A 13,425-nucleotide genomic window follows, 5' to 3' on the forward strand; every position below is an offset into this window, starting at 1 on the left:
AGTATCTGAGGCTTGTCAATAGCTACATGAGTGAGTCTGAAAGCGTATCTTCCCTCAGTTGCCCCTTGAGATGTCTGCGCTCCTGGTTGACCCTTTGATTGCCCAGAGAAATCTGAGCCAGAGGACCCAGCTAAACCATGCCCAGATTCCCGACCCACATGAACCCTGAAATAATGAAAATCTGTTGTTTTAAGCCATTAGGCTTTGGGGTAATTTGTTATGCAGCAATGGATAACTAATACATATTTTAAATTCCCATAGTAGCACTATGAGGTAGTACTATTATGCCAGCCCTGTCTAACAAATGAAGACATTAAGGTTTAGAGAGGTAAGTAATTTTCCCCAAAGCAAGCAGTTAACAAGTGGCTGAGCTGGGATTTGAACCTGGCTCGCTGAACTCCAGAGCTTGAGTTCCATGCTGAATTGTTCCCTTGGAGGAAAACAAGATGCAGTTTGACTTAACACAGGTGATCATGTAAAGGATGAATTCCTACAGCACACACTGATTTGAGAAACTTCTCTAGAGGTGGCAGGACAGGTATTATTGTCCAGCGGTAATGATGACAAACCATGCAGCTCACAAGCCAGGAGGCTGGGATGTTAATCCAGGTTCTCTGACCTTAAGTCTTTGCTCCATGCATCCTCACCCTTAGATTCACGCTCATTTTTATTAAACCGGCAAACCATATGCTACTAATACCACGTTTTAATATAATAACAGTAATGTGTAGCAATTGTATTAACAATAGTATGAACCATAAATTATTAATTAAATGCATGTCAGTGTTAAATGTGTCTGAGAAAGAGGCACTCAGTACACTAAGGCAATATGAGAGATTATCCAAAAATCAGTGAGACCTGGCTGGCCACCTTTGTGGTAAAGGTATAAATCGCCACGGATGTGCTGGAGAAAACCGCTCTATCTGTATAACAAGAGCACTGCCTCTGCTACCAAGCTGAAAACCAAGCAAGACTCGTGAGCTTGGAGATTTTTGTTTCCTCTAAAGTCATTTTCATGTCTTCTTGATAAGATGCTTCACTTATATGTAAGTTGCCAAATCCTGGGGACAGCACATTTTGGCCCTCCAATGCCTTGGACATCAGGTGAGGCCTCAGGTGACCTTAGAAACAGGCTTGTCATGTCACAGAAAGGGTGAGGAGATTACACTGCTTTACTAGTTTAGAACCTATGAAACATGCTTACCAATATGAATGTATCCTGTACATTTATTTGCTAATTACCAACTACTAATAAAATGTCATATTTAATACTTGATTTTTCTTAGACCATCTTTGTAAGGAACTGAATTAGGTTCAGAGGGACAGAATGATCAGAAAGTTAAAAGAGTTCAAATGAAAACATAATGAAAGAGGAAACTCTGCTTCTTTCCTTGAATGTTTACTTAAATTATGCTGGACTATATGGTAGGGGAGTATTTATGGATTACTAAATGTCCACTTCTTCTGGCAGGTGACAAAAATTTCTTTGAGAAGGGCAGAGTTCAACATTAAAATCTGCACCGTGAAATAAAGTTTTAAGAGGTAAGCTGCTTATCATCAAGAAGAGCACAAATAACAAATGTTGGCAAGGATGTGAAGAAAAGGGAACCCTCATACATAATAAGTAGGAACGTAAATTGGTGCAGCCACTGTGGAAAACAGTATGAACGTTTCTCAAAGTACTGAAAATAGAACTACCTTATGACCCAGCAATTCCACTCCTGGGTATATATTTGAAAAATCAAAAACACTAATTTGAAAAGATACAGGCACCCCAATGTTCATAGCAGTATTATTTACAACGGCTAAAATATGGAAGCAACCTAAGTGTTCTTCGGTAGATGAATGGATAAAGAAGACATGGTATAGGGACTTCCCTGGTGGTCCAGTGGTTAAGACTCTGCCTTCTAATGCAGAAGGCGCGGGTTTGATCCCTGGTCAGGGAACTAAGATCCCACATGGCGTGGGGTGTGGCCAAAAACTAAAAAAAAAAAAAGATGTGGTGTGTGTGTGTGTGTGTGTGTGTGTGTACACACACACACACACACACACACACACACACAATGGAATACTACTCAGCCATAAAAAAGAACAAAATTTTGCCATTTGCAACAACATAGATGGACTTGGAGGGCGTTATGCTAAGTGAAATAAGTCAGACAGAGAAAGACAAATACTGTATGATATCACTTACATGTGGACTCTAAAAAATACAACAGACTAGTAAATATAACAAAAAAGAAGCAGACTCACAGATATAGGGAACAAACTAGTGGTTACCAGTGGGAGGGGGAGGGGCAATATAGGAGTCGGGGAGTAGGAGGTACAAACTTTTGGGTATAATATAGGCTACAAGGATGTACTGTACAGCATGGGGAATATAGCCAATATTTTATAATAACTGTAAATGGAGTGTAACCTTTAAAAATTGTATAAAAATTTAAAAAGGGGGAAAACCAAAAAAGATGTAAGCTACTTAAGTAAGGATATTGTTCTTGTTCATTTATGGTAATACCGGAGAGAATTAGAGTGCCACATGGTGTGGTCAGAAACCATGGAGTGATAAATATTACAGAATTCGTGGAGATGAGTTTTGGAATGTGAAGTCCCTTCCGGTAGGGTCCTCTCCTTCAGCTTCTTCAGATGAGGTGGGCTTTCATTTCCCATTCTTCTGGGACTCTGACAGAATCTTTTGACATTTCTCAGGCCTGTTTTCTCCCCAGTGATTTGCAAGCTCTGTAGATATCCCTACAGTAATATTGTTGCCAATCAGGCAAGCTATTGGCTTTTGTATATTTTTGTATACTCATCTTCGTGAGTTCCTCCATTCTTTTTAATGGCACTTTTCATTTATTCACTTGAGTTTTCCTAGTAGATAATCACATCATCTATAAATAATAATACAGCTACAGCCTGACCAGTATTTATAACACCTCTTTTCTGGTCTTTTTTTTTCTTTTTCTCTTTTCTTTTCTTTTTTCTTTGCTCCCCTTCCTTCCTTCCTTCCACATTGATTAGAACATTTAGATGAAAATTAAATAATGGTAGTATTAGCAGGCATTCTTGTCTTATTGTTATAGTGTTTTACCAGTAAGCATGATGTTGGCTATTGTTTGAGAAAGATGTTCTTACTGTGAAAAACGGTTCCTTACTGTTTCTAGTTTATTAATAAATTTATTTCTTCTACTTCCAGTTTACTAGTTTTTAAAAAAATTAGGAATATATATTGAATTTTGTAAACTTTTGGTAGCCTTTGAGATGAACATTGGCTCACTGATGTGATATTTTTGCTCATTTTAAAAGGAAGTTTGCTTTCGCCACAAAGAAGACTGTGGTAATGAAGTATTTGCAACATGACAGCAAAATGTTTTCTTGCTTAAAGATGACACACCTCTAATCTGGGTTGTAGTTCTTTGAGTTCCCTTATACGTTTTCTGTTTCTTTCGCCGTGACAGAAACATTTTCTTTTGTGTGGCATGCTGACCCCGTGGTCACCCCCCTCACCCCCACCACCCACCCAGATCCATGCTACCCAAAGTGTGGTGTGCAGACAAGCAGCATCAACATCACTGGGAGATTGTGAGAAATGAAAATTCTTGCCCTCCCCACCCTACTGATTAGTTGCTTTGCAGGTGGGGCCCAGGCACCTGAGGTTTAACATGCTTCCCAGATGGTTCTTCTGCACACTGAGTTTTAAGAGGCATCACTACAGAGCATGCAGAAACCATGTGACTTTCTAGGTGCAGAGCAACGACGAATGCAACTCCACAATTCCACCCTGGGACCAGTCTCTTCTCCTGCATGTACAGAGGAGGGATTTGTGAGTGGATCCAGAGTGTGGAGATGGAGTGGCTGGAGAAAGCAGCCCACAAGAGCATGCTCTGGGGCTGATCTGAGGCAAAGTTTAGTAATTAAAAGAGGAAAAATTCTTGCCGACAGGGTTCAGGGCAGTGGAACTCAGCCTGGATCCATCACTGTTTATTTTGTACAAGCCCAGCGCCACATCCTTCACCTAAACTTAGGTCAGGATTATTTCTACAACACCCCACACAGGAATAATAATGAAGATAGTGATTGTAATAATACCTCAGCTTCTTCACAGCCTATGTTACACTACCCTTTCTTTACTCCTCACAGTAGGTCTAGAAGGCAGGAATTGTCATTCTCATGTTAGAGATGGGACAACCAAGGCCCAGAGCGATCAAAGAACTTACTTTAGGTAATAAGGGAGGGGGAGGCATCAGATTGCAATCAAGAAAAGCAAACTGGAGAACTGCAGTAAGAATGTTGGAGAAAGTTAACACAGCAAAGGCCAAAAACTAATGACATTTTCTTAACAGACAGTGTTTCTTTCGTAATGATGCTTTTGCAGACACTAAAGCCATTTTTGAAAGGAGACCAAACAGTGGGAGGAAAAGCAAATAGGACCCAGGAATGGAGCTCGGATGGATGCAGAGTATAATTCTGCCCTTTCTGGGTCACAAAAGTGTTGTGGGGAGGCCCTTGGTAGGAATTCACTAAATACAGTCATGGGAAAGCTGGGAGCAGCAGCCCAGCATTAAAGGCAAAATGGAATGAATCATCAGGTCAGAGGCAGAGTTTCCAGCTCAGGGGCTGCTGTGTGTGGTGTGTGAGCAGGGGTTTCCCCAGCAGAATCTGCTCCAAGAGGTTCTTCAAACTGATAAGTACCATCCAGTCCCTTGTCAAAGATGTACAGCAAAAACCCCTTTACAGGATAGCATGTTACTGAGTTGAATAGGCAGAGATAGTAAGGAGAGGTTTTCATGAGCAGTTTTTCTATTATATTTCAGTCTTCATGCAGGTCCAATTATAAAGGAGCAGTTACAGCAAAGTCTTTCTCAAGTGTTAAATACAGGCATCACCATTACAGGCATGCGCATGCGCATGCACACACACACACACACACACACACACACACACACAGTCCCTTTAGGATCACCTAAAAGGTTACTACTGAAGACAGTTGGCAGTATACCCTCCCCACCTGCTTTAAGAGAAGTTCTGCATCAAGGGGTCACATGTGTTTATAGGGGGTCTTGCCGCCCTTCTTTGAGTGGTTTAAGTGATGTATTTACTTGCTGAAATGGTAGGGAGGAGAGATGAAAGGCAAATTGGCAAATTAGTTACAACACTTTGGAAGCTCTTCAGTGGCTTAGAAACCTGGGTATAATGAAAAAAGTCAATGCAGATCTCACAGTTGGAAGGGGCAGCCTGGAAAGTTATCTAGTTTAACACTCTCTAGTTGGAGTCCATATAAAAAAATGTCCTGAGATGGACACAGAGACACGCTGCCCAGATCTCTCCTTCAAGAAAGGGCTTGTACATTTGCAGCAACATGGATGGACGTAGAGATCGTCATACTGAGTGAAGTAAGTCAGATAGAGAAAGACAAATATATGATATCGCTTATATGTGGAATCTAAAAAAAGGGTACAAATGAACTCATCTACAGAACAGAAATAGAGTTACAAATGTAGGAAACAAACTTATGGTTACCAGGGGGGAAAAGGGGGTAGGGATAAATTGGGAGATTGGGATTGACATATACACACTACGATATATGAAATAGGTGACTAATAAGGACCTACTTTATAGCACAGGGAACTCTTTTCAGTACTCTGTAATGGCCTATATGGGAAAAGAATCTAAAATAGAGGGGATATATGTACATGTATAACTGATTCACTTCGCTGTACACCTGAAACTAACACAACATTGTAAATCAACTATACTCCAATAAAAATTTTTTTTTTAATTTAAGAAAAAAAAAAGAAAGGGCTTATAGCCAGGCCGCTGGGTCAGGACAGCCCTTTCAGGAATGTCCTCAGCTGCAGAGAGCTGAGTTGTGTCCTTCTCAGGGCAGCCACTTTCAGTTCCTGCCGGAGGAAAGGTTGGGAAGCCTGACCCTGTGGCCCAGCTTGGGGCAACTCTGGTGGATCATTCTAGAATGCTCAGACGCCCCCCGGAGGCCCACATTGCAGCTCAACTTCTCCCTCTGCCCAATCCTGCTTCCTCCCCTTCCTCTGGTGTGGTTCCCCTGGGCATTCCCTAATACACATCCTGTACCATAAATCCCATCTCAGCGTGTGTTTCTTGGAGAGCCTGACCCGTGACAGGTCCCCAGCAAAGCCAAGTACACAGCCCACTGGCGGTCTAACTGCATGTTCAGATAGTGCTTGTCTTTTGTGCAGTGCTGGCATCTGCCGCTCTGCACATTTCAACTGGGTCAGTCCCCCTGAACCAATCAGAACAAGACTAGGCTCTCTACATTCTACTTCCTTTATTCCCATTCTCTTGCCCTGAATTCTGTCTTGTAGTCTAAAAGGTAAAAAAAAAGTTTTAGTTGATTCCTCATCATCTCCTTTGTTTGGAATTGTGCCGCTGAAAGGAGGTAAAACTGAAGGGAAAGCAAATGATTCACAGGTCACCAGCTAAGGAAATAGTTCATGTTCCCTTTGAGGTTCCCATTATAATTCAGGGTGTGAGGGCTGCTGGGGCAGGAGGAAGGGGCATGGGGGGAGCCAGGGGACAGAGTGCTTGTGGCAGAAGCACAGATTGGGGCAATTCTTTTTTTTTTCTTTGGCCGTACCCCGCGTCATGTGGGAGTTCCCCGAGCAGGGATCGCACCCACGCCCCCTGCATTGGAAGCGTGGAGTCTGAACCACTGGACCACCAGCGAAGTCCCCAATTTGGCAATTCTTTTAACCTTCTGAGAGCCAACAAATGTGTTTTTGCTCATTCTCCTATGTTCTCAGTCTTGGTGAAAGGAAACATTAGTCACCAGGTTTAGAAAGCTGGAAACAACCCAAATGCCCATCAACAGTAGAATAATTCATTAAACTGTGGCGCATTCATACAATGCAATGCGATTTCAACCACAGCAACAAATTACCAAGCTAGTGGTATCACCATCCACAAGAATAAATCTCATGAATATAAGATTGAGCCAAATCACAAAAGAGACCATTCTATGTGATTTTTGTGTATATAAAGCTTAAAATAATCAGGGCTTCCCTGGTGGCGCAGTGGCTGAGAGCCCGCCTGCCGATGCAGGGGACACAGGTTCGTGCCCCGGTCCGGGAAGATCCCACATGCCGCGGAGCGGCTGGGCCCGTGAGCCATGGCTGATGAGCCTGCACGTCCGGAGCCTGTGCTCTGCAACGGGAGAGGCCACAACAGTGAGAGGCCCGCGTACCGCAAAAAAAAAAAAAACTATGATGTTGGAAGGCAGGTAGTGGTTACATTTAGGGAGGAGGGTGAAGGAGTGATGGGCTGGGGACAGAAGAGATTTGTGTAGTGAAGAGGTTCTATTTCTTATCTTGGTGGTGGTTAGTTACCTGGGTATGTTCACTTTGAGAAAGGTCACTGAGCTTAACACTTATGATTTGTACACTTTTTGTATGTATATTATTCTTAATAAATACATTTAAATCCATTTACAAATTCTGTAATGATTCCCTCAGGCCTACAGAGTAAAGTCCAAAGTCATAGGATCCCCTCCATGACCAACATTCTTTTCAAACGTTCTCTCTAGCTATTCCCCTTGTGTGTGTTCACATCACTCACTCTGGATTTTTTGCAGCTTCCTAAAAAGGACAGCAGGTCCAGCAGTTGGATGATAAATGTAGTTTTTAAATGAATGAATGAATTGTAGGGGTTGATAATACTTACCCTGCAGTGCTTTTGTGAGCATTAAATAAAAGAATATATGTGCAGTTCTTAGCACAATTCCTGAAGCATTGCAGACACTCATCATACATTAGTTCCCTCCTCTTTTCCCCCTTCCACCATATATGAATGGGCTTATGAAAACTCTGCACATTATTATAATATTGTAGCTGAAGTCATTTTCTGGGAGGTATTGCCTATCAATCTCACTATTAGGCAGAGTTTACTCCAAAAAGACACTGGCTTGTCTTTGATTCCCAAGAATACAGATCTTGACACAAATTTGACTTTCTTGGGCAAGCTGTCCCAACCAAACCCATACTTTCAAGTTTAAGTCAGATCCTTCCCACATCCCTTGGAAACATCACCACATATCCATTATTTGATAAAGGGATAAAGAACGGCTGCAGATAAGGAAAGACTTTTCTCAGGGTCTGGTTTTACTTTACTTGGGCATTTTCGGTAGATGGGGTTGTTAGAAGGATCTGAGAGCTTTAGAACTGCAAGCTGCTGCTGCTACTGGCTGCTATCTTTCAAAATATTACCTTCTTACTCTAAAAATGCTTTCTTTCTCAAGCCAGATTTCACAAAGACCTTCCATCTGGTCTGTACTGATAACTAGAATCTTGAGATGCTCATTCCTCTTACAACTTAAAATGATCCACATGTAGAAGGATTGGGTTTTACAGCTTCTTCCAAAGGATTTTGTCTTCCTAATCCTACAACGCACGTGTTGAGAACTGGTGACCAGGAGAGAGCTCTAACAACAAACCTATTACAAGTGTTCTGGTTATGTGCATTTTTCAGAACTAAAAGCACTGAAACCTATTAGGACAAAGACCACAGTGACCAGGTAATCCACAGGGGATGAAACAAACAAACAAACAATAAACTAAAAATGAAAAATAAATCAGAATCAAACTGTATCTGAAACAGAATTCTCAAAGATTTTGCCAATTTGTTGTGATTCAAGAATATGCCAACTGACTGAATGATCTCTGTAAATTCTGGTTCTCAGTTTCTTAATCCACAAAATGTGGAAACAAATACCAAATTATAAAAAGGTGATGGGATATTGATGAAAGTCCTTTCATTCCTAGGAAGATAGACTTTGGAAGGATGACTGGCCCCAAGCTTTAGAGGCCCCAGTACTAGTTTTAGAAAATAACTCAGGGAGGAGAAAACAGGAGACGTCAGATGCTGTAAGGAGCCACTGCCCCATTTCCCCACCTTTTCTCTTCCCTCTCCAGCCATCTACCCCTCTCCTCACCCATACAGCATACTCATCTTCAGTGTTTCCCTGCAATTAATGTTCATATAATTTCCCATGCGTAAAAATGTGGGAGGTGGAGCATAAAGGAGCATAAAGCATAAGATGCCCAGATTCACCTCTGCCACGAGATGACCTTGATAAAGTGTGGTATGAACAGTAAATCCTTATTTGGTTGAAATTCACCACTTGAGCAGCCTTGAGCTTATTTTCTCATGTAAATAAGCCTAAGGAAATAGAGGGAAGCCCTCTCTATATTAAAATATTAGACTTAAATCTTGTACTTTTAAAGGACAGTATGGAAATAAAGTTCCAAGAAAGACTACAGAAACATGAAAAAAATGACACGTGTATACAAGGTGAGGCGTGGAAATCAGATGCTTGATTAGTGCGAAGATAACCTAGCAGGTCAGGGCCTGAGGTTTTCTGCAAAGGGATCTACTTTCTTTTTTTTTTTTTTTTTTTTTTTTGTTTTTTTTGGCGGTACGCGGGCCTCTCACTGTTGTGGCCTCTCCCGTTGCGGAGCACAGGCTCCGGACATGCAGGCTCAGCGGCCATGGCTCATGGGCCCAGCCGCTCCACGGCATGTGGGATCTTCCCGGACCGGGGCACGAACCGTCGTCCCCTGCATCGGCAGGTGGACTCTCAACCATTGCGCCACCAGGGAAGCCCCAAAGGGATCTACTTTCGATTTGAAGCCTTGAGATCCTGGTGGTGGTGGTGATTGGGGGGTGTTTTTTTGTTTGTTTTTTGTTTTTTTTTGCGGTACGCGGGCCTCTCACTGTTGTGGCCTCTCCCGTTGCGGAGCACAGGCTCCGGACATGCAGGCTCAGCGGCCATGGCTCGCGGGCCCAGCCGCTCCGCGGCATGTGGAATCTTCCCGGACCGGGGCACGAACCCGTGTCCCCTGCATCGGCAGGCGGACTCTCAACCACTGCGCCACCAGGGAAGCCCCTGGGGGGTGGTTTAATACGTCCATGGGGAGGTACTTGAGCCAGCTGGGGACAAGGTGCCACTAGAGACATATTTCACTTCACTCTCCAGTAAGAATCTCATCAAACAGCAGGGAATGGAAACATATTGCAGTGTCATCTGGGCTAAAGATGTGTCCTGGATTTTTGTCTCTTCCTAGGTCCCATCTCTGAGAACCTTGGCTCTTTTCCTCCAAAGAATAGAAATTTATTTACATGATTGATGCTGACCAGGCATCAATAAGAAGAAATGGGGAGCAGATGTTTCTGAATAGATACCAGAAAGGCTAACAAAAGTGATATCAGGGAGGGCTTCCCTGGTGGCGCAGTGGTTAAGAATCTGCCTGCCAATGCAGGGGACATGGGTTCGAGCTCTGGTCTGGGAAGATCCCACATGCCACGGAAGACCTAAGCCCATGTGCCGCAACTACTGAGCCTGTGCTCTAGAGCCCGTGAGCCACAACTACTGAAGCCCATGTGCCACAACTTGAAGCCCACACCTGTAGAGCCCATGCTCCACAACAAGAGAAGCCACCACAATGAGAAGCCCGCACACCACAATGAAGAGTAGCCCCTGCTCACCGCAACTAGAGAAAGCCCGTGTGCAGCAGCGAAGACCCAATGCAGCCAAAAATTAAATAAATGAATAAAATAAATTTAAAAAGTGATAGCAGGGAGAGTTGCAAAGGAGGTGATGGCTCATGTCTCAACATGTGCCTAAGGGCACGGTGTGCCAGGAGCACTGCTCTGGGAATATGCCCTGTGTAAAGTCACCATGGGCAGGAGAAGAGAAGAGAAGGAAAACTTGAGTTTACTATGTTGATTTCCATGGAATTTTAAATTTGTCAGCTGGTGGACATAAACGGCCAATTTGAATACTTTTTACTATGAAAATAATCTGTGAAGTCTTCATCCCTGGAAATCTTCCCGAAAGGGACAATGACCACCTAAAGGAACGTTTGGGCATGTATAAACCATGATTCTGAGAATCTGAGTCTCAGCTACATTATTTTTTTGAACTCCTGCCCAGCTCTTTCCAGCTCATGATGAGATCTGCAGCAACCCTTGGGCTTTGACAGCCCATATCAGGTGATGATGGCATGATAGTTAAGTTGTATCAACAACGATGAATCAGGGTGTGAATGAGCTTCTCTGTATAGCTCTCTAGTGATGAAATACCTAGCAGAAGTACTTTTCCCACTTCTATGCAGCAAAATGGTTAGTAGTGGAGGTACTATGCAATTTTAGAAATAAGCAACATACTTTGCTTTAAACATGATTACAGAAATTGAGCTGAGCCCCATTTAGGAGGCCTGCTTCATTTTCACAGTTCTGTGGTCTGGGGGCTAAATTTCTGAAGGGAGGAAAAAGGCAGGCAGGCAGGCATATTTTCTGCATTTGCTAAGCTGCCCTCAGACACTTCTACTCATTTATTTGTTGAAGACAGGATCATCTCATTGAATTCAGCAGATAAACAAAGTACACCAGCAAGAGAAGAAAGGCTGGCTCATAATCTCCTCTGTATTTCAAATATGTATTTCTAATATGTTCCCCATGGAAGAGACTGCACAGGGAACCAGACCCAGGCCCCTGCTTCCTGCCCCTTGAACAGGGTTAATTCAGGGAAGTCCCGGATTCACAAGTCCACCCTGGGTGTTTAAGGTCATGCACATTGCATCTGAGTGTATAATTATGGCAAACATACATTGTGGAGCAATGTCAAGTTCAGATCTCAGCATATACTGCTTGGAGCTGGGAGTGAGAGAAAAATGGTAAGAGAACCCTGAGTTATTTGGGGGAAAAAACCCTCCCCCAATCCATTTGACCATCTATTAGTCCCTCCCAGACTCTGAGAGATTTGGTGCAGGAAGCACGGAAGGACAAGGAAGGTTAGGAAGAAGCACCCTGGGAGGCTGACACCCTCTGCTTCATCCTTCTAACTCAAGGACAAGCAGGGTTAGGTTGAATACAAGGTCTTACCCCAAACTGGACGCAGACGGAAACACATAAAACTATATGATATTTTAATAACGCACAACCTTGATAGCCTGAGATAGAAGCAGGAACCACTTCCATTTAGCTTCAATTCCCTTTCATCTTCACTATGTAGGGGGCCGGTCTCTCACCTTGCAGTACCGGGTGGAAATAGCTTAAGACTAAACTTCCTGTCTTCACCCGCATTTCCAAGCTTTATTTGGTAATTTAAGAAAATGAGTCAGCCGCATCACCTCCCCACCTGGGTATTTTCTTTCTCAGGAGCACATCACTGTTTTCTGACCGCTGGAGCAACCGTGCATTCCTTTCTAATCAAAGGTTTTTCCATCAGCGTTAGCTCTGCATTCCCCCTCGTCCTCCCGCGGTCCCCGCAGCATACCCGTCTCCTCCGGACTGCCACCCAAGTTCCTTCCTCCAAGCACCCCTTTTCTACCTTTACTTAATTTTTACGCCGCCTCAAATCCTTCTGCAAGGAAGCCGTATAAAATTCTCAAAGCACAGTTCTACACAATGTCGACGCTCAGGTTCACACATTTGGGGGGCTGTTTGATCGAGAACCGTGTCCCATGCTAAGAAGTCCAGAGGCAGGCACGGTGCCTGGGCGACCCCCGTAGTCGCCCTCCCCGGGCCCTAATCCCCGCCGCCTTTGAGCCTCAGACCGGGCAGAAATCCGCCAGCCCGAGCCCGAGCCCGAGCCTCTGCCTCGGGACGGGGTCAAGGGGAGGCCGAGGCCGTACCGGAAGGCGTGCGCTCCTCACCTGGTGGACGGTGCGCGCAGCCGCCGCGCACTGGGCAAACCAGCGCGTCCGGTGGTTCCAGAAGTCTCACTCCGAACCGCTCCTTTTCCTCTCGAGCTTTACGAAAGCGCCGCTTCTCACGGCCCCCGGCTTCGGGGCGCGTCGAGCCCGGGCGCTGGCCCCTCGGGCGCCCTTTGCCCGCGCGGTGCCCCCGGGCTGCGACGAGAAGGGGCCGGGAGCGCGGCGCGCAGGGCGGCAGGCGCTGCGTTCCGCCACGTCTGGGCGCCCCGACTGGAAGAGGAGGCGAGAGCGAGAGCGGGGAGGAGACGGACCAGGAGAAGAGCGGGAGCGCGGGGCCGTCTGTTAAATCGACCGGTGGGTTGCAGCCGTCCAGGACACCCTTGAAAGGAGAAGGGGGTGGGTGGGATGAAGAGGTGGGCCGGGGTGCAGTGCGGGGGTGGTGGTGGACGAGAACAGGGGGCCGGAGCTCCGAGGTGCTTCAGGTCTTGCTTAGGCTGTAGAAGAGAAATTCTGGAGCTGACGGCGCCCCAGGGCTCCCAGTTGCCAACGCTAGAGGGCAGCGCTGCCCGCACTATAAACTTGGCCTAAGGGGAGGGGGGAGGAGTGGACGAGGGCCCTTCGATGGCGGCGGGCCAGTGGCTGCCGGGAGAAGCAGACCCCGTTCCCCTCTCCTGTGGCCAACCTGGCTACGGGGGAGAGTGGGGCAGATTTGGACTTTGTCTCCTGCGGTTCCTCCAGGCAA

General features: G+C 45.1%; 1 protein-coding gene across 1 annotated transcript in view; it reads right to left on the reverse strand.

Annotated features, from left to right (window-relative positions):
• Positions 1–12,774, reverse strand: part of HTR1E (5-hydroxytryptamine receptor 1E) — a 79,277-nt gene extending 66,503 nt beyond the window's left edge. Inside the window, exon 1 of the mRNA XM_007467316.1 lies at positions 12,684–12,774. The gene's annotated coding sequence lies outside the window, so the exon portion shown is untranslated. The remainder of the gene's footprint in view (positions 1–12,683) is intronic.
• Positions 12,775–13,425: the final 651 nt, after the last annotated feature.

This window comes from Lipotes vexillifer, unplaced genomic scaffold (assembly GCF_000442215.2).
Source record: "Lipotes vexillifer unplaced genomic scaffold, Lipotes_vexillifer_v1.1 scaffold554, whole genome shotgun sequence".
Lineage (NCBI taxonomy): Eukaryota > Metazoa > Chordata > Mammalia > Artiodactyla > Lipotidae > Lipotes > Lipotes vexillifer.